Here is a 26,371-nt window from a genome sequence, read left to right as displayed (position 1 = left end):
CAACTAGGCTGGAGGTGCTGAGTATGGAAGCAAGGACCTCTGACATGCAAAGTATGCACTCTAGCACTGAGCTACACTCCCGCCACTCTCAAACTTTGAGGTAATAACGCTAAAAAGAATATCTGCAACTGTTTGTCAGCTAATTTGCAGGAGTCAAATGTGTAGCAGAAACGTTGCGTTGGGTGTCTGAGGACTGTTCAATTTCTCAATCAAAATTTTGGTGTAGTCAACCAGGATCACGTCCATGTCACCTCAAAGAGAAACACCTGGGTTACCTCTGCCACATGGGGTGGTAAATAGTCTACCATAAATTACCTCAAATGGTGACAATTTGGTGGTGGCACTGGGTATCATTCTGATCTCACAACACTTCTGACCACCTTGTGGTCAGATTCAGAGGTTGTGTCATGACCCTTGACCTTTATGATAGCCAGCTGAGCTGGTAGTGTACATGCAGACAAAAGTGCAGAGACTAGTCCTGGATTAGAAATGGTTTTGCCGTCCGAGGTGCGGAACCCCCTGGAGTGCCAAATCTTAACAAAGTTATGAGCAACCCCAAACGCATAATGGGAATCAGTGTAGATGGTGACAACCTGATCCCGGAGTAGATGGCAGACCCTGGTAAACGCCATCAGCTCAACTGCTTGAGCAGACCTATAAGGGAGAGAGTAAGCCTCCAAAATGAGGTTAGGCAGAGAGCAGACAATAACCACAGGGAAATTCAGAGTCAGACGGTTTAAAACATGGGCCATCTACAAAAATGTGATAAACGCCTATTTTTAATATCAGTCATGTTAGGAGGCATAACTCTACACAGTTTCTCACCCAGCATCATGAATAGAGCAGAAATATTCACGGGGTGGCTGGAGCCGTGCTCCGAAGTCTCAACCTACTGTAGAGGCGAGGTTAGTAGAGAGGGTGGGTGTGGCTTGTCGTCCAATCTTCCTCCAGAAGTCCCCCTCTCACTTTCCTGCTTCAGCTCAGATGTGTGTGTGGCCTTCGAAACAGAAACATCTGCCTGAGCAGTGGCCTGTCTTATCAGTGCACGCTTCACAAGTGGAGGAGGATCCTTTCAGCTGTGTGGCAGCAAAAACAGCTATTTCAGTCCCAGGAGTCTTATTGAGTTTTACACCATGTGCCTTGTCCCACACCGGCTTGGCCTTATTCCAGGTCTGCCAAGAATTCTAAATTTATTTAAAATCCCAGCTAGGGTCCCCATATCCCTCATAAATAAACAGCACTAAGCACTATAAACTCCTGTTGAAAAGAAATCTGAATACTTCTTGTATTTGCATGTATAGTGTTGTATTTGCATGTATAGTGTTCACTGTTTATAAAAAGCAATATGGTGATGTAAAAGTATACTGTAAATTTCATTATTATTTCACTCTTGGCTAAATAATAAACCCAACCAACTAGACTGAAATTACACAGACATGGGGAGCAGTTGTTTTTGTAGTCAGGATAAATCAATTCTAAAGGAGTTCCTTCTAAAAGAAGCTGCTGACCTGCTCCCTGCGCTCTTCCACATTCTTAGAAGTGTCCCAGCCTTTGCGTGTGTTGAACTTGGACACCTAACTAGTAAATAAAGGTTTAGCAATTTTACAAAGAACCGTAATGAAAATCAAGCTGCACTGATGGAAGAAATAATGTTGGCTAGCTACAGCACCCTTATCGATGGTTTAGCTCGCTGGTCGCCAACCAGTCTATCTATCAAGTCGAGCTCACATGTCTAATTTGCTCATAATTCAGAATATGATATTATGTTTATCGATGAAAAGGTTGGTGACCACTGGATTAGGCAGTCAATTAACAAAAGTGTTATCCCAACTAGCTAGCTAGGATAGCTAAGGTTAGCCAGATGGTTTAGCCCGCTAGCATTGCTGTATCGCTAACATAACCTACACACAGCTCGTTCAAGCCTTTGAAAAACCTCCCTAAAAATGTTCAAATATCCAGTTACAACTACTTTCAAATTTTACAAAGAGCTAACAGCTAGAATTCTGCAGATTGCTACTTTGTGTACTTACGTTTGTGCCGCTGTTTGTGTGTTGTGTACGGTTCAATCATAGCAAAGACCGTTTCTGCTTGGATAAAAGTGCCTTTGGCTCCCAGCTGCAGTATGTCCTACCAGTCCCGCGCAAAATCTAATGCCTCCTGTCGGTAATCCGAGTTATGGATGTGACACCGTTTTCGTATTATGTTAAATGTTTAATACTGTTCACTGCTATATTTGTATGTGAGTGGCACTTGTGTTGTCCGTGTTTAATGTTAATAAATGTTTCACAAACACAAGGGAGTTTGTGCGTCCTGCCCCGCGCCCTGCGGCACTCGGGCCAGCAGCAACGTTACACGAAATAATGTTGGTGATTGCTGACTTAAGCTCTACTCAGTACGTTCAAGAAGAACTATCTTCTAATGTTTATTTTGTTTTTAAATAGCATGACATTCAACTGTAGAGGCAAAAAGTGTGGAAATACTTTAACGTTTAGTATTTATGAGGAGTTGTGAATGCTGAGATTTCCACCACTAAGTTTAATAAAATGGATTTTACAAAATACAAAAAAACAAAAACGTTCTTGTACTGAATAAAAGTGGAGGTTTTCTTTGACGTTTGCAGTGTTCTCTCTCTCTCTCTCTCTCTCTCTCTCTCTCTCTCTCTCTCTCTCTCTCTCTCTCTCTCTCTCTATATATATATATATATATATATATATATATATATATATATATATATATATATATATATATATATATATATATATGAATCATTTTTACCGATGTGTAAATGCATAATTGAAGCAATGACTTTGTATTTCATCAAGTGTCATGTGACACAAAAATCTGCTGATTAGTTAAACAAATCAGAAGCCTCTGAGTCATAAACAAATGCCTAGTGCCAAAAGCATTTTATAGTCCCATATGCGCAAGCTGAACAATATTCATAATTTGCTGTTGTTTTAGTCCTGTTTGGCCATCATTTTGCCTTGTTAATATGGCCATGTGCCTGAAAATCCTTTGTCATGGAGAATAATGCATGGTGTTGTAGGATAATGTATGTCTTGGACTGTTTCTCGATGAGGCAATAAATGAACAAAATATGGAAATATTAGTTTTAGCTCTCAGCATTTCTTGTGTTTAAAGGGTCTTAGGCTAGTGATATGTGCATTATTTTTTCTGTGATGTTCTTCTTCTATCCTTCTATGCTACTGTTGTCTTTCAGTAACAGTTCCAAAAATTCTGCCTTTGCTTTAGTTCTGCTTTATTCATATATTTGCTTGTGAGAGAATTAGACCAGGGACAAGCATGATATCTCAAACATTTCCTGAGATGTCAATGTTACTCTTCATGAATCTTCATAAATCAAAAACACACTGAGAAACTCTGGCCACATTTCATTTGAGCATACCCATGCACTGTGTAATCTTCAATATGCAATAGTAGACTAATTAAATAAGTTGTACATTTTTCAGGGTTATTAGCATGGAACATATACTTTCAAAGCATCGGCACAGTGGAGGCACTGAGATAGTGAGTGTTGCAAGTGTGTCGTGCCCAGCAGGGTGGCTGGAGTTTTCCTGCATGTCACTGTCACTGCAGAGTGGTCAGCCACCCAAAATATCTTGGCAACTGCAGTCGTTTGGTCAGAAGCAAACCACTGATAAAGGGCTAGAAAATGTGTAGAAATGTGAATGGTGGCAGAATGGACCATGGACTCTAACTATGCAACCACAAGGTGCCTCTTGTAACGCTTGGAGTTAGTCCTATTTAAATTATGCTCCAACCCAGATTAGCAAAGAGCTTTGGCACTGGTAGAGAGAAGCCTGTGAAGCATGTGGAGTCAGACTCAACTCAGTTATGCAATAATCTTGCCGGTTTATTCACTACGTGACAGCGGCTTGCTCTTGGAATCCTGTTGACAGTGCATACATGAAATGTAGAAATGTCCAAAGCTCATAAACACATTAACAGAGAAATGAAATTAAGGACAAAAGAATCGCTGGGTCCAGTAAGGTCCGTCATGTACAGTACAAAAAAAAGTCTTCTCCTGTGTGGCATTCATGCACATGCATTTTCCGTAAAACACAACTTAAAGGGACAGCAGACAAATTACGGCCCGTTACACTCTGCACAGCAGTAGGTATTTAGAATATAGTGCTGTGAGAGTGTATACACAGCAGTAAATTGCTTCTATTTCTATTTCTATGTGTATCAGAGGGTTTCTTCTAAAACCACTAGGAATGTTCAAAAGACCTCTGCGTCATACAGAGAACTGGCACAGCCAATAGGAAGGAAGCTTTCATACCGGGGGTGGAGAGAGCGGCGGAAAGTTCATTAATATTCATAAAGCTGTTAACACAATAGGAGCGGGTACTGGCGCAGACAATCACACGCTACTGTGTAAGTGATTTGTAGCTAGCTAGTGTTTGTCCACACTCCAATTATAATCAGTTGTTAGGCTTACTGACCTTTAGAATTCACATCAAAAGATGAGAGGTGTCAGTAGATTTGGAAAAGAGGAAAGGTGGCTGCACAAAGCTGCCACCAATAAGACCAAACCACAGTGCTCAGAAAGCAAACAACGTTCAGGTACGTGTATACACATTTTATTTAAACGCTGAAATGAAGGAGCATGTGTTTTTGAATCTTTAAATTGTATGGTATACCTTAAAAAGGTTTGTACTGGTGCCTCTAGAATGAAACAAATAGAAATACATTTTTAGTACATTTTAATAAAAGGTTGTTAGGCTATGATGGAAGGTTGTGTATGGTTATGTGTGCTTGTGTGTCAGTATGTAAATTCTTGTGTGAAAAATACCTTATATACTTTGTTTAGGCTCTTGATGTGGGTGTGCACAGTCCAGAAACTAGAGAGAGCACACATTTTGCTCCATTTGTTCTACCTCCAATCAATGGTAGCCATCCACTACCATTTCAGAGAAAAAAAGGTAAAGAACTATAAAGTCTATACATTCTAGAGAAAATTACATGGCAATTAATTCCTGTTGGTTTTTAACACATGGTTTCATATGAAGAGTCAGAATATATTTTTAAACTGAGCCTTCTCATCTTGCTCTTGATGTGGGTGTGCATAGTCCAGAAACTAGAGACAGCACACATTTTGTGTGTCTGTCTGTGTGTGTATATGTTACTTTCCAGGGAATAAAATTGTCTGTACATATTTAAAAAATGTCAGTATAAGAAGTCAGTATAACTTTGGGAAGGAAGACTATGTTCCAAACACAAGTCACTCATTGTCTTCCAGTGAATCAAATAAACACATCAGTATAATGGATTGTAATTGACATTTTTTGCCAGAATTGTACGTTTAGTATTCATGTTTGAAGTATTACGTAACTTTTGCTCTCTTAGCCTTCATCTTTATTCAAGGCTTTATGACTTATCTTGGGATATGCATCAAACCTTACCAATGTACTGCTAGTCAGATTCTCTCCACCTAGTTCCACAGTTAAATTGTGCCAGATTCTGACATCGTTCTGCGATTCAACACAGCTGGCATGTACACTATTATAGCTGTAATTAAGGGAGCCACGCTAAAGACCACAAATTACTGAAGAAAAGTTATCTGACATTTAAGGAGAGAGACTCAGAGCTGAGTCCTACTGAGAGAGCAGCTCCGTGACTTCTTCATCCAAAAGTTCAGTAGACAGGCGAATCCCAAAGTTACAATCATCTATGTTATGCTAATTTTTGCTGATATGACTTCAAAACCATCCCCACTCTAACCAATTTCTTTGGGTTTGCCAGTAACACTAGTTGACCATAGCATAAAGATAATGTTTTGTTCTGTCCTATTTGTTGATATTTCAAACTGAATAGTAAGAAAAGGCAATACACAGTGACCAATAAGCAATAAAAAGTTAATGAAAAGCTACAGACACACTGTTAAATGGGCTGAGCCAGATATTTATCACCGGAGACCTAGAGCCCTAAACACTTTGCCCAAGTCATTCTTTTGACTTATCTGGGTCCTAATCAGATGATTCATACTATAGCTAAGCAATTTGACCAAGAAGTACAATTCACTGCGCATCATTTTTAAAACCATGACAACAACAATACAGTTTTCCATCTATGTCACCAGCCCAGCACACAGCCAGTCTCATCGATGGAGCTTTCATAACTTAGAAAGGACCAGCTCAATAAGCCCTTGGTGCTAGATGCTATACACAAATGGTGCACTGTCTGAACTGGACCTAGAGTAGGAAATGAAAAGTAATTAACTAGTAATAGTAAAAGCATGGACTGAGAGATTTATTGAGTCCATTCTCTCTCTCGTTCCCTCTCTCTCTCTATCTCTCTCTCTCTGAGGCATTTTCATTATTTATTGCCTAGCTAACAAATCTGCAGAGACATCTGAAAACCTCTGAGTTCAGCTTGATAAAGAAAATGTTTTTAACCCAACAAAAACCCAATCTGTTTACTGAAAGGTTGAAGCTCATTTTCTTAAAGAGCAGGGTGCAGCGTGGATCTCTAGCTTGCAGACCACATCTATACCAGCTCCATTCCTGAGTCACCTGCTACATGCTAGCTAGCTTAGCTACCTTTGCGGATTTTCAACTTTCATTATTAGGTTTTACACGTGTGATGTTTACAGCGTGTACTGTTTCTGATAAACATTGGCTTGATTTTCTTGTGGTTGAATGAGCAGATAAATTGATTAAAATCTAAAGGGAAAAAACCTTGAACCGTGCAAGGTTTAGCAGGTTTAGCAAATTGATATTGATGTAGAGATGGTACTTGTGGCATAATTATGATGTAATAAAGGGGCTGTGAAGTCACACAAGTTATCACATTAATCACGCCTTTCACCATTCCCATAGTACTCATTTGCTTCGTTGCTGCTTATTGTATTTGGCTGAGGTATGTTCCCCAAAAACTAAAAGGCTTATCGATCTTTAGAATTCACATCAAAAGACGAGAGGCGCCAGTAGATATGGAAAAGAAGAAAGGTGGCTGCACAAAGCTGCCACCAATAAGACCAAACCACAGTGCTCAGAAAGCAAACAACGTTCAGGTACGTGTATACACATTTTATTTAAATGCTGAAATGAAGGAGCATGTGTTTTTGAATCTTTAAATTATATGGGATACCTTAAAAATATTTGTACTGCTGCCTCAAGAAAGAAACAAACAGAAATACAATTTTAGTACATTTTAATAAAAAGTTGTTTGGCTATGATGGAAGGTTGTGTATGGTTATGTGTGCTTGTGTGTCAGTATGTAGATTCTTGTGTGAAAAATACCTTGTATACTTTGTTTAGGCTCTTGATGTGGGTGTGCACAGTCCAGAAACTAGAGACAGCACACATTTTGCTCCACTTGTTCTACCTCCAATCAATGGTAGCCATCCACTACCATTTCAGAGAAAAAAAGGTAAAGAACTATAAAGTCTATACATTCTAGAGAAAATTACATGGCAATTAATTCCTGTTGGTTTTTAACACATGGTTTCATATGAAGAGTCGTAATATATTTTTAAACTGAGCCTTCTCATCTGAACATAGCTCAATTTCAAGATGGCAAAATTAGCTGTTGCCATCTGTTAATTAATAGAACAGGATGATTCTTTAGTATAACTCTGCCCCGTAAATTTAGGTTCATATGAGCAGCTGCAGAAGACTGGTCTGGATGGATGTCATGACATTGAAGCTTCCAAAGAGCAGCTGGAGATGGAGAGATATAATCTTGAAGCTGAGTATAAGGAACACCAAGCGCTTCTGCAGAGCCTCCTGTCAGAAAGGGATGAACTCTGGCAGTTGAACAGCGAGCAGCAGATGATAATAGCTGACTGGTTGGAAAGGGAAAACGTGCCAATGCCTGTGTGTACAAGGCGGAGTCGCCATGGCTACCAGGACCAGCTAAAAATTCTAGAGGACCTAAAGTTGCAGTGGCAGTGCAAATCACAGCTCTACCAGCAGCAAGTTGAAGAACTCCGGCCCCGGTGCCAGGAGAAGAAGAAGCAGTGGGACTGTGAATATCAAGCCTTCATCATGATGATGCAAGAAGTAGTCGTTGCGGCTCTCGCCCGGCGGCTGGGGAAGCGGGCAGCTCTTGTTGAGGTGAAACGGCTCCTTGCAGCTGAGCAGAAGACGGAGAATAAGCTCACTGCTGCAAAAATACGGAACCTTGCACTGCAGATGAGGGTACAAAGCCGGGAAGAATCTATTAGAGAACTGGAGGAGAGGACAAAGTGTGAAAAACTGAAGTTTGAAAATGAGAATTATAAGACTATGATCTTGGAGTATGAAGAGGAGATTATTCGAATAAAGAAAGGAATTACCAGCACTAGAGAGGTAGGACGTCCTATTAAACTCAGTAGATTAAGACTAATGTGGGTGCAAGTTCTGTTGATTTTTTAGATAGCCATGGAACTGTCAAGTAGACTTGAAAACATAACAAGACCCATCCCATAAATCCCATCACAAAACTTGGAAATTTCGAGCCCCCATTTAAAACGGAAAATGCAGTAAATTTATTGCCACGGAGTAGGATGGGAAGATGTATTGTACATTAGTAGAGTCTTCAAGGCATAGAAAATAATCTCAGTATTGTGTACCTCCATTCTCAGTTCCAGTCACATCTCAAAGAAACGATCAACTTTGTGGAGCTGGAGATCCAGGCCAAACTAGCCAATCTGGCCAAGATAAAGGCAATGATCGGCAACAAGCGGAAAGCTCTGGCAGGGGTAATGATAACTAAAGACAAGCTGCGTGCAGACAATCTGCGCCTGTACCAGCGCTGCAGCCTGCTGAGAAACAAGAAGCTGCTCCAGGATTTTGAGAAGGTGAAGGATGCATGCGAGGACCTGCAGAGCCAAATAGACATTCTCAGGAGGCAGCATGAAAAGCTCTCTGTCAAGTGTAGCACAGTAAAGAGCAAGCTGAAGCAGAGCAGGCCACTGCAGCATTGTGTATAACACAGTTGAACACACACGTGTACACGTATATACACAAACATGCTGTATGCTCTTTGTGCAGAACTAAAATAAAAACAGTACACTGTTATATTTGAAAATAGTGCTGTGCCTTTTATATTTGAAAGTTGACAAAATATCTGATATATGTGTGTTTGTGTGTGTGTGTGTCTGTCTGTCTGTGTGTGTATATGTTACTTTCCAGGGAATAAAATTGTCTGTACATGTTTAAAAAATGTCAGTATAAGAAGTCAGTATAACTTTGGCAAGGAAGACTATGTTCCAAACACAAGTCACTCGTTGTCTTCCAGTGAATCAAATAAACACATCAGTATAATGGATTGTAATTGACATGGTGTGCCAGAATTGTACGTTTAGTATTCATGTTTGAAGAATTACATAACTTTTGCTCTCTTAGCCTTCATCTTTATTCAAGGCTTTATGACTTATCTTGGGATATGCATCAAACCTTACCAATGTACTGCTAGTCAGATTCTCTCCACCTAGTTCCACAGTTAAATTGTGCCAGATTCTGACATCGTTGTGCGATTCAACACAGCTGGCATGTACACTATTATAGCTGTAATTAAGGTAGCCAACGCTAAAGACCACAAATTACTGAAGAAAAGATATCTGACATTTAAGGAGAGAGACTCAGAGCTGAGTCCTACTGAGAGAGCAGCTCCGTGACTTCTTCATCCAAAAGTTCAGTAGACAGGCGAATCCCAAAGTTACAATCATCTATGTTATGCTAATTTTTGCTGATATGACTTCAAAACCATCCCCACTCTAACCAAATTCTTTGGGTTTGCCAGTAACACTAGTTGACCATAGCATAAAGATAATGTTTTGTTCTGTCCTATTTGTTGATATTTCAAACTGAATAGTAAGAAAAGGCAATACACAGTGACCAATAAGCAATAAAAAGTTAATGAAAAGCTACAGACACACTGTTAAATGGGCTGACCCAGATATTTATCACCAGAGACCTAGAGCCCTAAACACTTGCCCAAGTCATTGTTTTGACTTATCTGGGTCCTAATCAGATGATTCATACTATAGCTAAGCAATTTGACCCAGGAGTACATTTCACTGCGCATCATTTTTAAAACCATGACAAAAACAATACAGTTTTCCATCTATGCCACCAGCCCAGCACACAGCCAGTCTCATCGATGGAGCTTTCATAACTTAGAAAGGACCAGCTCAATAAGCCCTTGGTGCTAGATGCTATACACAAATGGTGCACTGTCTGAACTGGACCTAGAGTAGGAAATGAAAAGTAATTAACTAGTAATAGTAATCGCATGGACTGAGAGATTTATTGAGTCCATTCTCTCTCTCGTTCCCTCTCTCTCTCTATCTCTCTCTCTCTGAGGCATTTTCATTATTTATTGCCTAGCTAACAAATCTGCAGAGACATCTGAAAACCTCTGAGTTCAGCTTGATAAAGAAAATGTTTTTAACCCAACAAAAACCCAATCTGTTTACTGAAAGGTTGAAGCTCATTTTCTTAAAGAGCAGGGTGCAGTGTTGATCTCTAGCTTGCAGACCACATCTATACCAGCTCCATTCCTGAGTCACCTGCTACATGCTAGCCAGCTCAGCTACCTTTGCGGATTTTCAATTTTCATTATTAGGTTTTACACGTGTGATGTTTACAGCGTGTACTGTTTCTGATACACGTTGGCTTGATTTTCGTGTGGTTGAATGAGCAGATAAATTGATTAAAATCTAAAGGGAAAAAACCTTGAACCGTGCAAGATTTAGCAGGTTTAGCAAATTGATATTTATGTAGAGATGGTACTTGTGGCATAATTATGATGTAATAAAGGGGCTGTGAAGTCACACAAGTTATCACATTAATCACGCCTTTCACCATTCCCATAGTACTCATTTGCTTCGTTGCTGCTTATTGTATTTGGCTGAGGTCTGTTCCCCAAATACTAAAAGGCTTATCGATCTTTAGAATTCACATCAAAAGACGAGAGGCGCCAGTAGATATGGAAAAGAGGAAAGGTGGCTGCACAAAGCTGCCACCAATAAGACCAAACCACAGTGCTCAGAAAGCAAACAACGTTCAGGTACGTGTATACACATTTTATTTAAATGCTGAAATGAAGGAGCATGTGTTTTTGAATCTTTAAATTATATGGGATACCTTAAAAATATTTGTACTGCTGCCTCAAGAAAGAAACAAACAGAAATACATTTTTAGTACATTTTAATAAAAAGTTGTTTGGCTGTGATGGAAGGTTGTGTATGGTTATTTGTGCTTGTGTGTCAGTATGTAGATTCTTGTGTGAAAAATACCTTGTATACTTTGTTTAGGCTCTTGATGTGGGTGTGCACAGTCCAGAAACTAGAGACAGCACACATTTTGCTCCACTTGTTCTACCTCCAATCAATGGTAGCCATCCACTACCATTTCAGAGAAAAAAAGGTAAAGAACTATAAAGTCTATACATTCTAGAGAAAATTACATGGCAATTAATTCCTGTTGGTTTTTAACACATGGTTTCATATGAAGAGTCCTAATATATTTTTAAACTGAGCCTTCTCATCTGAACATAGCTCAATTTCAAGATGGCAAAATCAGCTGTTGCCATCTGTTAATTAATAGCACTGGATGATTCTTTAGTATAACTCTGCCCCGTAAATTTAGGTTCATATGAGCAGCTGCAGGAGACTGGTCTGGATGGATGTCATGACATTGAAGCTTCCAAAGAGCAGCTGGAGATGGAGAGATATAATCTTGAAGCTGAGTATAAGGAACACCAAGCGCTTCTGCAGAGCCTCCTGTCAGAAAGGGATGAACTCTGCCAGTTGAACAGCGAGCAGCAGATGATAATAGCTGACTGGTTGGAAAGGGAAAACGTGCCAATGCCTGTGTGTACAAGGCGGAGTCGCCATGGCTACCAGGACCAGCTAAAAATTCTAGAGGACCTAAAGTTGCAGTGGCAGTGCAAATCACAGCTCTACCAGCAGCAAGTTGAAGAACTCCGGCCCCGGTGCCAGGAGAAGAAGAAGCAGTGGGACTGTGAATATCAAGCCTTCATCATGATGATGCAAGAAGTAGTCGTTGCGGCTCTCGCCCGGCGGCTGGGGAAGCGGGCAGCTCTTGTTGAGGTGAAACGGCTCCTTGCAGCTGAGCAGAAGACGGAGAATAAGCTCACTGCTGCAAAAATACGGAACCTTGCACTGCAGATGAGGGTACAAAGCCGGGAAGAATCTATTAGAGAACTGGAGGAGAGGACAAAGTGTGAAAAACTGAAGTTTGAAAATGAGAATTATAAGACTATGATCTTGGAGTATGAAGAGGAGGTTATTCGAATAAAGAAAGGAATTACCAGCACTAGAGAGGTATGACGTCCTATTAAACTCAGTAGATTAAGACTAATGTGGGTGCAAGTTCTGTTGATTTTTTAGATAGCCATGGAACTGTCAAGTAGACTTGAAAACATAACAAGACCCTTCCCATAAATCCCATCACAAAACTTGGAAATTTCGAGCCCCCATTTAAAACTGAAAATGCAGTAAATTTATTGCCACGGAGTAGGATGGGAAGATGTATTGTACAGTAGTAGAGTCTTGAAGGCATAGAAAATAATCCCAGTATTGTGTACCTCCACTCTCAGTTCCAGTCACATCTCAAAGAAACGATCAACTTTGTGGAGCTGGAGATCCAGGCCAAACTAGTCAATCTGGCCAAGATAAAGGCAATGATCGGCAACAAGCGGAAAGCTCTGGCAGGGGTAATGATAACTAAAGACAAGCTGCGTGCAGACAATCTGCGCCTGTACCAGCGCTGCAGCCTGCTGAGAAACAAGAAGCTGCTCCAGGATTTTGAGAAGGTGAAGGATGCATGCGAGGACCTGCAGAGCCAAATAGACATTCTCAGGAGGCAGCATGAAAAGCTCTCTGTCAAGGGTAGCACAGTAAAGAGCAAGCTGAAGCAGAGCAGGCCACTGCAGCATTGTGTATAACACAGTTGAACACACACGTGTACACGTATATACACAAACATGCTGTATGCTCTTTGTGCAGAACTAAAATAAAAACAGTACACTGTTATATTTGAAAATAGTGCTGTGCCTTTTATATTTGAAAGTTGACAAAATATCTGATATATGTGTGTTTGTGTGTGTGTGTGTCTGTCTGTCTGTGTGTGTATATGTTACTTTCCAGGGAATAAAATTGTCTGTACATGTTTAAAAAATGTCAGTATAAGAAGTCAGTATAACTTTGGCAAGGAAGACTATGTTCCAAACACAAGTCACTCGTTGTCTTCCAGTGAATCAAATAAACACATCAGTATAATGGATTGTAATTGACATGGTGTGCCAGAATTGTACGTTTAGTATTCATGTTTGAAGAATTACATAACTTTTGCTCTCTTAGCCTTCATCTTTATTCAAGGCTTTATGAATTATCTTGGGATATGCATCAAACCTTACCAATGTACTGCTAGTCAGATTCTCTCCACCTAGTTCCACAGTTAAATTGTGCCAGATTCTGACATCGTTGTGCGATTCAACACAGCTGGCATGTACACTATTATAGCTGTAATTAAGGTAGCCAACGCTAAAGACCACAAATTACTGAAGAAAAGATATCTGACATTTAAGGAGAGAGACTCAGAGCTGAGTCCTACTGAGAGAGCAGCTCCGTGACTTCTTCATCCAAAAGTTCAGTAGACAGGCGAATCCCAAAGTTACAATCATCTATGTTATGCTAATTTTTGCTGATATGACTTCAAAACCATCCCCACTCTAACCAAATTCTTTGAGTTTGCCAGTAACACTAGTTGACCATAGCATAAAGATAATGTTTTGTTCTGTCCTATTTGTTGATATTTCAAACTGAATAGTAAGAAAAGGCAATACACAGTGACCAATAAGCAATAAAAAGTTAATGAAAAGCTACAGACACACTGTTAAATGGGCTGACCCAGATATTTATCACCAGAGACCTAGAGCCCTAAACACTTGCCCAAGTCATTGTTTTGACTTATCTGGGTCCTAATCAGATGATTCATACTATAGCTAAGCAATTTGACCCAGGAGTACATTTCACTGCGCATCATTTTTAAAACCATGACAAAAACAATACAGTTTTCCATCTATGCCACCAGCCCAGCACACAGCCAGTCTCATCGATGGAGCTTTCATAACTTAGAAAGGACCAGCTCAATAAGCCCTTGGTGCTAGATGCTATACACAAATGGTGCACTGTCTGAACTGGACCTAGAGTAGGAAATGAAAAGTAATTAACTAGTAATAGTAATCGCATGGACTGAGAGATTTATTGAGTCCATTCTCTCTCTCGTTCCCTCTCTCTCTCTATCTCTCTCTCTCTGAGGCATTTTCATTATTTATTGCCTAGCTAACAAATCTGCAGAGACATCTGAAAACCTCTGAGTTCAGCTTGATAAAGAAAATGTTTTTAACCCAACAAAAACCCAATCTGTTTACTGAAAGGTTGAAGCTCATTTTCTTAAAGAGCAGGGTGCAGTGTTGATCTCTAGCTTGCAGACCACATCTATACCAGCTCCATTCCTGAGTCACCTGCTACATGCTAGCCAGCTCAGCTACCTTTGCGGATTTTCAATTTTCATTATTAGGTTTTACACGTGTGATGTTTACAGCGTGTACTGTTTCTGATACACGTTGGCTTGATTTTCGTGTGGTTGAATGAGCAGATAAATTGATTAAAATCTAAAGGGAAAAAACCTTGAACCGTGCAAGATTTAGCAGGTTTAGCAAATTGATATTTATGTAGAGATGGTACTTGTGGCATAATTATGATGTAATAAAGGGGCTGTGAAGTCACACAAGTTATCACATTAATCACGCCTTTCACCATTCCCATAGTACTCATTTGCTTCGTTGCTGCTTATTGTATTTGGCTGAGGTCTGTTCCCCAAATACTAAAAGGCTTATCGATCTTTAGAATTCACATCAAAAGACGAGAGGCGCCAGTAGATATGGAAAAGAGGAAAGGTGGCTGCACAAAGCTGCCACCAATAAGACCAAACCACAGTGCTCAGAAAGCAAACAACGTTCAGGTACGTGTATACACATTTTATTTAAATGCTGAAATGAAGGAGCATGTGTTTTTGAATCTTTAAATTATATGGGATACCTTAAAAATATTTGTACTGCTGCCTCAAGAAAGAAACAAACAGAAATACATTTTTAGTACATTTTAATAAAAAGTTGTTTGGCTGTGATGGAAGGTTGTGTATGGTTATTTGTGCTTGTGTGTCAGTATGTAGATTCTTGTGTGAAAAATACCTTGTATACTTTGTTTAGGCTCTTGATGTGGGTGTGCACAGTCCAGAAACTAGAGACAGCACACATTTTGCTCCACTTGTTCTACCTCCAATCAATGGTAGCCATCCACTACCATTTCAGAGAAAAAAAGGTAAAGAACTATAAAGTCTATACATTCTAGAGAAAATTACATGGCAATTAATTCCTGTTGGTTTTTAACACATGGTTTCATATGAAGAGTCCTAATATATTTTTAAACTGAGCCTTCTCATCTGAACATAGCTCAATTTCAAGATGGCAAAATCAGCTGTTGCCATCTGTTAATTAATAGCACTGGATGATTCTTTAGTATAACTCTGCCCCGTAAATTTAGGTTCATATGAGCAGCTGCAGGAGACTGGTCTGGATGGATGTCATGACATTGAAGCTTCCAAAGAGCAGCTGGAGATGGAGAGATATAATCTTGAAGCTGAGTATAAGGAACACCAAGCGCTTCTGCAGAGCCTCCTGTCAGAAAGGGATGAACTCTGCCAGTTGAACAGCGAGCAGCAGATGATAATAGCTGACTGGTTGGAAAGGGAAAACGTGCCAATGCCTGTGTGTACAAGGCGGAGTCGCCATGGCTACCAGGACCAGCTAAAAATTCTAAAGGACCTAAAGTTGCAGTGGCAGTGCAAATCACAGCTCTACCAGCAGCAAGTTGAAGAACTCCGGCCCCGGTGCCAGGAGAAGAAGAAGCAGTGGGACTGTGAATATCAAGCCTTCATCATGATGATGCAAGAAGTAGTCGTTGCGGCTCTCGCCCGGCGGCTGGGAAAGCGGGCAGCTCTTGCTGAGGTGAAACGGCTCCTTGCAGCTGAGCAGAAGACGGAGAATAAGCTCACTGCTGCAAAAATACGGAACCTTGCGCTGCAGATGAGGGTACAAAGCCGGGAAGAAGCTATTGGAGAACTGGAGGAGAGGACAAAGGCTGAAAAACTGAAATTTGAAAATGAGAATTATAAGACTATGATCTTGGAGTATGAAGAGGAGGTTATTCGAATAAAGAAAGGAATTACCAGCACTAGAGAGGTATGACGTCCTATTAAACTCAGTAGATTAAGACTAATGTGGGTGCAAGTTCTGTTGATTTTTTAGATAGCCATGGAACTGTCAAGTAGACTTGAAAACATAACAAGACCCTTCCCATAAATCCCATCACAAAACTTGGAAATTTCGAGCCCCCATTTAAAACTGAAAATGCAGTAAATTTATTGCCACGGAGTAGGATGGGAAGATGTATTGTACAGTAGTAGAGTCTTGAAGGCATAGAAAATAATCCCAGTATTGTGTACCTCCACTCTCAGTTCCAGTCACATCTCAAAGAAACGATCAACTTTGTGGAGCTGGAGATCCAGGCCAAACTAGCCAATCTGGCCAAGATAAAGGCAATGATCGGCAACAAGCGGAAAGCTCTGGCAGGGGTAATGATAACTAAAGACAAGCTGCGTGCAGACAATCTGCGCCTGTACCAGCGCTGCAGCCTGCTGAGAAACAAGAAGCTGCTCCAGGATTTTGAGAAGGTGAAGGATGCATGCGAGGACCTGCAGAGCCAAATAGACATTCTCAGGAGGCAGCATGAAAAGCTCTCTGTCAAGTGTAGCACAGTAAAGAGCAAGCTGAAGCAGAGCAGGCCACTGCAGCATTGTGTATAACACAGTTGAACACACACGTGTACACGTATATACACAAACATGCTGTATGCTCTTTGTGCAGAACTAAAATAAAAACAGTACACTGTTATATTTGAAAATAGTGCTGTGCCTTTTATATTTGAAAGTTGACAAAATATCTGATATATGTGTGTTTGTGTGTGTGTGTGTCTGTCTGTCTGTGTGTGTATATGTTACTTTCCAGGGAATAAAATTGTCTGTACATGTTTAAAAAATGTCAGTATAAGAAGTAAGTATAACTTTGGCAAGGAAGACTATGTTCCAAACACAAGTCACTCGTTGTCTTCCAGTGAATCAAATAAACACATCAGTATAATGGATTGTAATTGACATGGTGTGCCAGAATTGTACGTTTAGTATTCATGTTTGAAGAATTACATAACTTTTGCTCTCTTAGCCTTCATCTTTATTCAAGGCTTTATGACTTATCTTGGGATATGCATCAAACCTTACCAATGTACTGCTAGTCAGATTCTCTCCACCTAGTTCCACAGTTAAATTGTGCCAGATTCTGACATCGTTGTGCGATTCAACACAGCTGGCATGTACACTATTATAGCTGTAATTAAGGTAGCCACGCTAAAGACCACAAATTACTGAAGAAAAGATATCTGACATTTAAGGAGAGAGACTCAGAGCTGAGTCCTACTGAGAGAGCAGCTCCGTGACTTCTTCATCCAAAAGTTCAGTAGACAGGCGAATCCCAAAGTTACAATCATCTATGTTATGCTAATTTTTGCTGATATGACTTCAAAACCATCCCCACTCTAACCAAATTCTTTGGGTTTGCCAGTAACACTAGTTGACCATAGCATAAAGATAATGTTTTGTTCTGTCCTATTTGTTGATATTTCAAACTGAATAGTAAGAAAAGGCAATACACAGTGACCAATAAGCAATAAAAAGTTAATGAAAAGCTACAGACACACTGTTAAATGGGCTGACCCAGATATTTATCACCAGAGACCTAGAGCCCTAAACACTTGCCCAAGTCATTGTTTTGACTTATCTGGGTCCTAATCAGATGATTCATACTATAGCTAAGCAATTTGACCCAGGAGTACATTTCACTGCGCATCATTTTTAAAACCATGACAAAAACAATACAGTTTTCCATCTATGCCACCAGCCCAGCACACAGCCAGTCTCATCGATGGAGCTTTCATAACTTAGAAAGGACCAGCTCAATAAGCCCTTGGTGCTAGATGCTATACACAAATGGTGCACTGTCTGAACTGGACCTAGAGTAGGAAATGAAAAGTAATTAACTAGTAATAGTAATCGCATGGACTGAGAGATTTATTGAGTCCATTCTCTCTCTCGTTCCCTCTCTCTCTCTATCTCTCTCTCTCTGAGGCATTTTCATTATTTATTGCCTAGCTAACAAATCTGCAGAGACATCTGAAAACCTCTGAGTTCAGCTTGATAAAGAAAATGTTTTTAACCCAACAAAAACCCAATCTGTTTACTGAAAGGTTGAAGCTCATTTTCTTAAAGAGCAGGGTGCAGTGTTGATCTCTAGCTTGCAGACCACATCTATACCAGCTCCATTCCTGAGTCACCTGCTACATGCTAGCCAGCTCAGCTACCTTTGCGGATTTTCAATTTTCATTATTAGGTTTTACACGTGTGATGTTTACAGCGTGTACTGTTTCTGATACACGTTGGCTTGATTTTCGTGTGGTTGAATGAGCAGATAAATTGATTAAAATCTAAAGGGAAAAAACCTTGAACCGTGCAAGATTTAGCAGGTTTAGCAAATTGATATTTATGTAGAGATGGTACTTGTGGCATAATTATGATGTAATAAAGGGGCTGTGAAGTCACACAAGTTATCACATTAATCACGCCTTTCACCATTCCCATAGTACTCATTTGCTTCGTTGCTGCTTATTGTATTTGGCTGAGGTCTGTTCCCCAAATACTAAAAGGCTTATCGATCTTTAGAATTCACATCAAAAGACGAGAGGCGCCAGTAGATATGGAAAAGAGGAAAGGTGGCTGCACAAAGCTGCCACCAATAAGACCAAACCACAGTGCTCAGAAAGCAAACAACGTTCAGGTACGTGTATACACATTTTATTTAAATGCTGAAATGAAGGAGCATGTGTTTTTGAATCTTTAAATTATATGGGATACCTTAAAAATATTTGTACTGCTGCCTCAAGAAAGAAACAAACAGAAATACATTTTTAGTACATTTTAATAAAAAGTTGTTTGGCTGTGATGGAAGGTTGTGTATGGTTATTTGTGCTTGTGTGTCAGTATGTAGATTCTTGTGTGAAAAATACCTTGTATACTTTGTTTAGGCTCTTGATGTGGGTGTGCACAGTCCAGAAACTAGAGACAGCACACATTTTGCTCCACTTGTTCTACCTCCAATCAATGGTAGCCATCCACTACCATTTCAGAGAAAAAAAGGTAAAGAACTATAAAGTCTATACATTCTAGAGAAAATTACATGGCAATTAATTCCTGTTGGTTTTTAACACATGGTTTCATATGAAGAGTCCTAATATATTTTTAAACTGAGCCTTCTCATCTGAACATAGCTCAATTTCAAGATGGCAAAATCAGCTGTTGCCATCTGTTAATTAATAGCACTGGATGATTCTTTAGTATAACTCTGCCCCGTAAATTTAGGTTCATATGAGCAGCTGCAGGAGACTGGTCTGGATGGATGTCATGACATTGAAGCTTCCAAAGAGCAGCTGGAGATGGAGAGATATAATCTTGAAGCTGAGTATAAGGAACACCAAGCGCTTCTGCAGAGCCTCCTGTCAGAAAGGGATGAACTCTGCCAGTTGAACAGCGAGCAGCAGATGATAATAGCTGACTGGTTGGAAAGGGAAAACGTGCCAATGCCTGTGTGTACAAGGCGGAGTCGCCATGGCTACCAGGACCAGCTAAAAATTCTAGAGGACCTAAAGTTGCAGTGGCAGTGCAAATCACAGCTCTACCAGCAGCAAGTTGAAGAACTCCGGCCCCGGTGCCAGGAGAAGAAGAAGCAGTGGGACTGTGAATATCAAGCCTTCATCATGATGATGCAAGAAGTAGTCGTTGCGGCTCTCGCCCGGCGGCTGGGAAAGCGGGCAGCTCTTGCTGAGGTGAAACGGCTCCTTGCAGCTGAGCAGAAGACGGAGAATAAGCTCACTGCTGCAAAAATACGGAACCTTGCGCTGCAGATGAGGGTACAAAGCCGGGAAGAAGCTATTGGAGAACTGGAGGAGAGGACAAAGGCTGAAAAACTGAAATTTGAAAATGAGAATTATAAGACTATGATCTTGGAGTATGAAGAGGAGGTTATTCGAATAAAGAAAGGAATTACCAGCACTAGAGAGGTATGACGTCCTATTAAACTCAGTAGATTAAGACTAATGTGGGTGCAAGTTCTGTTGATTTTTTAGATAGCCATGGAACTGTCAAGTAGACTTGAAAACATAACAAGACCCTTCCCATAAATCCCATCACAAAACTTGGAAATTTCGAGCCCCCATTTAAAACTGAAAATGCAGTAAATTTATTGCCACGGAGTAGGATGGGAAGATGTATTGTACAGTAGTAGAGTCTTGAAGGCATAGAAAATAATCCCAGTATTGTGTACCTCCACTCTCAGTTCCAGTCACATCTCAAAGAAACGATCAACTTTGTGGAGCTGGAGATCCAGGCCAAACTAGCCAATCTGGCCAAGATAAAGGCAATGATCGGCAACAAGCGGAAAGCTCTGGCAGGGGTAATGATAACTAAAGACAAGCTGCGTGCAGGCAATCTGCGCCTGTACCAGCGCTGCAGCCTGCTGAGAAACAAGAAGCTGCTCCAGGATTTTGAGAAGGTGAAGGATGCATGCGAGGACCTGCAGAGCCAAATAGACATTCTCAGGAGGCAGCATGAAAAGCTCTCTGTCAAGGGTAGCACAGTAAAGAGCAAGCTGAAGCAGAGCAGGCCACTGCAGCATTGTGTATAACACAGTTGAACACACACGTGTACACGTATATACACAAACATGCTGTATGCTCTTTGTGCAGAACTAAAATAAAAACAGTACACTGTTATATTTGAAAATAGTGCTGTGCCTTTTATATTTGAAAGTTGACAAAATATCTGATATATGTGTGTTTGTGTGTGTGTGTGTCTGTCTGTCTGTGTGTGTATATGTTACTTTCCAGGGAATAAAATTGTCTGTACATGTTTAAAAAATGTCAGTATAAGAAGTCAGTATAACTTTGGCAAGGAAGACTATGTTCCAAACACAAGTCACTCGTTGTCTTCCAGTGAATCAAATAAACACATCAGTATAATGGATTGTAATTGACATGGTGTGCCAGAATTGTACGTTTAGTATTCATGTTTGAAGAATTACATAACTTTTGCTCTCTTAGCCTTCATCTTTATTCAAGGCTTTATGACTTATCTTGGGATATGCATCAAACCTTACCAATGTACTGCTAGTCAGATTCTCTCCACCTAGTTCCACAGTTAAATTGTGCCAGATTCTGACATCGTTGTGCGATTCAACACAGCTGGCATGTACACTATTATAGCTGTAATTAAGGTAGCCAACGCTAAAGACCACAAATTACTGAAGAAAAGATATCTGACATTTAAGGAGAGAGACTCAGAGCTGAGTCCTACTGAGAGAGCAGCTCCGTGACTTCTTCATCCAAAAGTTCAGTAGACAGGCGAATCCCAAAGTTACAATCATCTATGTTATGCTAATTTTTGCTGATATGACTTCAAAACCATCCCCACTCTAACCAAATTCTTTGGGTTTGCCAGTAACACTAGTTGACCATAGCATAAAGATAATGTTTTGTTCTGTCCTATTTGTTGATATTTCAAACTGAATAGTAAGAAAAGGCAATACACAGTGACCAATAAGCAATAAAAAGTTAATGAAAAGCTACAGACACACTGTTAAATGGGCTGACCCAGATATTTATCACCAGAGACCTAGAGCCCTAAACACTTGCCCAAGTCATTGTTTTGACTTATCTGGGTCCTAATCAGATGATTCATACTATAGCTAAGCAATTTGACCCAGGAGTACATTTCACTGCGCATCATTTTTAAAACCATGACAAAAACAATACAGTTTTCCATCTATGCCACCAGCCCAGCACACAGCCAGTCTCATCGATGGAGCTTTCATAACTTAGAAAGGACCAGCTCAATAAGCCCTTGGTGCTAGATGCTATACACAAATGGTGCACTGTCTGAACTGGACCTAGAGTAGGAAATGAAAAGTAATTAACTAGTAATAGTAATCGCATGGACTGAGAGATTTATTGAGTCCATTCTCTCTCTCGTTCCCTCTCTCTCTCTATCTCTCTCTCTCTGAGGCATTTTCATTATTTATTGCCTAGCTAACAAATCTGCAGAGACATCTGAAAACCTCTGAGTTCAGCTTGATAAAGAAAATGTTTTTAACCCAACAAAAACCCAATCTGTTTACTGAAAGGTTGAAGCTCATTTTCTTAAAGAGCAGGGTGCAGTGTTGATCTCTAGCTTGCAGACCACATCTATACCAGCTCCATTCCTGAGTCACCTGCTACATGCTAGCCAGCTCAGCTACCTTTGCGGATTTTCAATTTTCATTATTAGGTTTTACACGTGTGATGTTTACAGCGTGTACTGTTTCTGATACACGTTGGCTTGATTTTCGTGTGGTTGAATGAGCAGATAAATTGATTAAAATCTAAAGGGAAAAAACCTTGAACCGTGCAAGATTTAGCAGGTTTAGCAAATTGATATTTATGTAGAGATGGTACTTGTGGCATAATTATGATGTAATAAAGGGGCTGTGAAGTCACACAAGTTATCACATTAATCACGCCTTTCACCATTCCCATAGTACTCATTTGCTTCGTTGCTGCTTATTGTATTTGGCTGAGGTCTGTTCCCCAAATACTAAAAGGCTTATCGATCTTTAGAATTCACATCAAAAGACGAGAGGCGCCAGTAGATATGGAAAAGAGGAAAGGTGGCTGCACAAAGCTGCCACCAATAAGACCAAACCACAGTGCTCAGAAAGCAAACAACGTTCAGGTACGTGTATACACATTTTATTTAAATGCTGAAATGAAGGAGCATGTGTTTTTGAATCTTTAAATTATATGGGATACCTTAAAAATATTTGTACTGCTGCCTCAAGAAAGAAACAAACAGAAATACATTTTTAGTACATTTTAATAAAAAGTTGTTTGGCTGTGATGGAAGGTTGTGTATGGTTATTTGTGCTTGTGTGTCAGTATGTAGATTCTTGTGTGAAAAATACCTTGTATACTTTGTTTAGGCTCTTGATGTGGGTGTGCACAGTCCAGAAACTAGAGACAGCACACATTTTGCTCCACTTGTTCTACCTCCAATCAATGGTAGCCATCCACTACCATTTCAGAGAAAAAAAGGTAAAGAACTATAAAGTCTATACATTCTAGAGAAAATTACATGGCAATTAATTCCTGTTGGTTTTTAACACATGGTTTCATATGAAGAGTCCTAATATATTTTTAAACTGAGCCTTCTCATCTGAACATAGCTCAATTTCAAGATGGCAAAATCAGCTGTTGCCATCTGTTAATTAATAGCACTGGATGATTCTTTAGTATAACTCTGCCCCGTAAATTTAGGTTCATATGAGCAGCTGCAGGAGACTGGTCTGGATGGATGTCATGACATTGAAGCTTCCAAAGAGCAGCTGGAGATGGAGAGATATAATCTTGAAGCTGAGTATAAGGAACACCAAGCGCTTCTGCAGAGCCTCCTGTCAGAAAGGGATGAACTCTGCCAGTTGAACAGCGAGCAGCAGATGATAATAGCTGACTGGTTGGAAAGGGAAAACGTGCCAATGCCTGTGTGTACAAGGCGGAGTCGCCATGGCTACCAGGACCAGCTAAAAATTCTAGAGGACCTAAAGTTGCAGTGGCAGTGCAAATCACAGCTCTACCAGCAGCAAGTTGAAGAACTCCGGCCCCGGTGCCAGGAGAAGAAGAAGCAGTGGGACTGTGAATATCAAGCCTTCATCATGATGATGCAAGAAGTAGTCGTTGCGGCTCTCGCCCGGCGGCTGGGAAAGCGGGCAGCTCTTGCTGAGGTGAAACGGCTCCTTGCAGCTGAGCAGAAGACGGAGAATAAGCTCACTGCTGCAAAAATACGGAACCTTGCGCTGCAGATGAGGGTACAAAGCCGGGAAGAAGCTATTGGAGAACTGGAGGAGAGGACAAAGTGTGAAAAACTGAAGTTTGAAAATGAGAATTATAAGACTATGATCTTGGAGTATGAAGAGGAGGTTATTCGAATAAAGAAAGGAATTACCAGCACTAGAGAGGTATGACGTCCTATTAAACTCAGTAGATTAAGACTAATGTGGGTGCAAGTTCTGTTGATTTTTTAGATAGCCATGGAACTGTCAAGTAGACTTGAAAACATAACAAGACCCTTCCCATAAATCCCATCACAAAACTTGGAAATTTCGAGCCCCCATTTAAAACTGAAAATGCAGTAAATTTATTGCCACGGAATAGGATGGGAAGATGTATTGTACAGTAGTAGAGTCTTGAAGGCATAGAAAATAATCTCAGTATTGTGTACCTCCACTCTCAGTTCCAGTAACATCTCAAAGAAACGATCAACTTTGTGGAGCTGGAGATCCAGGCCAAACTAGCCAATCTGGCCAAGATAAAGGCAATGATCGGCAACAAGCGGAAAGCTCTGGCAGGGGTAATGATAACTAAAGACAAGCTGCGTGCAGACAATCTGCACCTGTACCAGCGCTGCAGCCTGCTGAGAAACAGCAGATAATCAGATGATTCATACTATAGCTAAGCAATTTGACCCAGGAGTACATTTCACTGCACATCATTTTTAAAACCATGACAAAAACAATACAGTTTTCCATCTATGTCACCAGCCCAGCACACAGCCAGTCTCATCGATGGATCTTTCATAACTTAGAAAGCACCAGCTCAATAAGCCCTTGGTGCTAGATGCTATACACAAATGGTGCACTGTCTGAACTGGACCTAGAGTAGGATATGAAAAGTAAGTAACTAGTCATAGGAAAAGCATGGACTGAGAGATTTATTGAGTCCATTCTCTCTCTCGTTCCATCTCTCTCTATCTCTCTCTCTCTGAGGCATTTTCATTATTTATTGCCTAGCTAACAAATCTGCAGAGACATCTGAAGGCCTCTGAGTTCAGCTTGATATAGAAAATGTTTTTAACCCAACAAGAACCCAATCTGTTTACTGACATGTTGAAGCTCATTTTCTTAAAGAGCAGGGTCCAGCATTGATCTGTAGGTTGCAGACCACATCTCTACCAGCTCCATTCCTGAGTCACATGCTATCAAAAAGCTAGCTCCTGCTATCACTGCAATGAGCAGGGTGCTCCAAGTTGAATGTATATAGAGGCAGCATTGTGCTTTTTGAAGAGTACTGGGTCATGCAGCAGTGACATGAGAGCCTCTCTCTCGTTCTCTTTCTGTCTTTTTTCAGTTTGTTGGAGGTCCACTATGGCAGTGTCACTGTCCATGGTGCTCAGTGATGTCAGTGGAAACACTGATTGAAATAGGCTACAAGCTGGTACTATTCTTTATCTGAACATGGTGATTACAATTTATAAAATGTCACTTTCACTTTCAATTTGTTTTTGCAACTACCCTCTCAGCCCTCTGGGGATTCCATCTGTTTCTTTATATCACCTGCAAATAATTAAATGTTGATGTACTAAGAGAACAAGTCATTAGAAACCAGCACTATGGACAATCACTTCCTAGAAAAATGTAAACCAAACAATTTCCATGTTCAAAAAAGTATGGGGAGTTAGAGTATAGCATGCGTCATCCACAAGTTACACAAGTTATGTTTTAAATCCTGACCACATTAACAGTAACAAGCAGAGCATATCATTTGCAAGCTCTTATCATGTTCACATAAATGGCCCACCATGCCTTCTACATGCACACTGCTTCCCCCACATATGCCAAAGGTCTGTAACAATCTAATAAGAATGATGTATACGATATACAATATTATAAATATGTATCCTTAAAAATACTTATAGGTAATGCTTGAAAAAATATGTGGCACCGGAGTAGCATATACCTTTTGTACTAAATTATAATACTTTCTAATAGCCATTGTAAGAAATGTTCATTTAAGAACACTGAATAAATTATCTCTAAGTCCTCATAGTGATCACAAATATAGATGCTCTGAGGAAAAAAGTCTCTGTACTTGTCCTGGGCTCTAGGATAAGCAGTTAAAAACTTTGGCTTCATCAGGGTTTTTAGTAACCAATCCAGAAACCTCTCTTCCTACTTCTAAACTATTTTTGCATGTCAAAAAATACAAAACAAAACCAGCAGTAAAAAGTCATCCTGACCATGGCATGTCAATCCTACAAAGAAGCATTTGCAGTGCTAGTTCACATCATATACGACTCATTCTTAA

At 40.2% G+C, this 26,371-nt stretch overlaps 1 long non-coding RNA gene across 1 annotated transcript; it reads right to left on the bottom strand.

Moving 5' to 3' along the window:
- Positions 1-926: 926 nt before the first annotated feature.
- On the bottom strand, positions 927-2,249 carry LOC145657011 (uncharacterized). Its single transcript, XR_014122774.1, has 3 exons — positions 2,031-2,249; positions 1,509-1,578; positions 927-1,076 (listed from the first exon to the last, which is right to left on the bottom strand). It is a non-coding gene; the product is annotated as an uncharacterized LOC145657011 (long non-coding RNA).
- Between the last annotated feature and the right edge of the window lie 24,122 nt (positions 2,250-26,371).

The sequence above is a fragment of the Electrophorus electricus genome, chromosome 1 (genome assembly GCF_041902795.1).
Source record: "Electrophorus electricus isolate QZ-2024a chromosome 1, ASM4190279v1, whole genome shotgun sequence".
Taxonomy (NCBI): Eukaryota; Metazoa; Chordata; class Actinopteri; order Gymnotiformes; family Gymnotidae; genus Electrophorus; species Electrophorus electricus.
The sequence above is the reverse complement of the archived record's forward strand: the minus strand, read 5'-3'. Positions and strand labels throughout refer to the sequence as shown.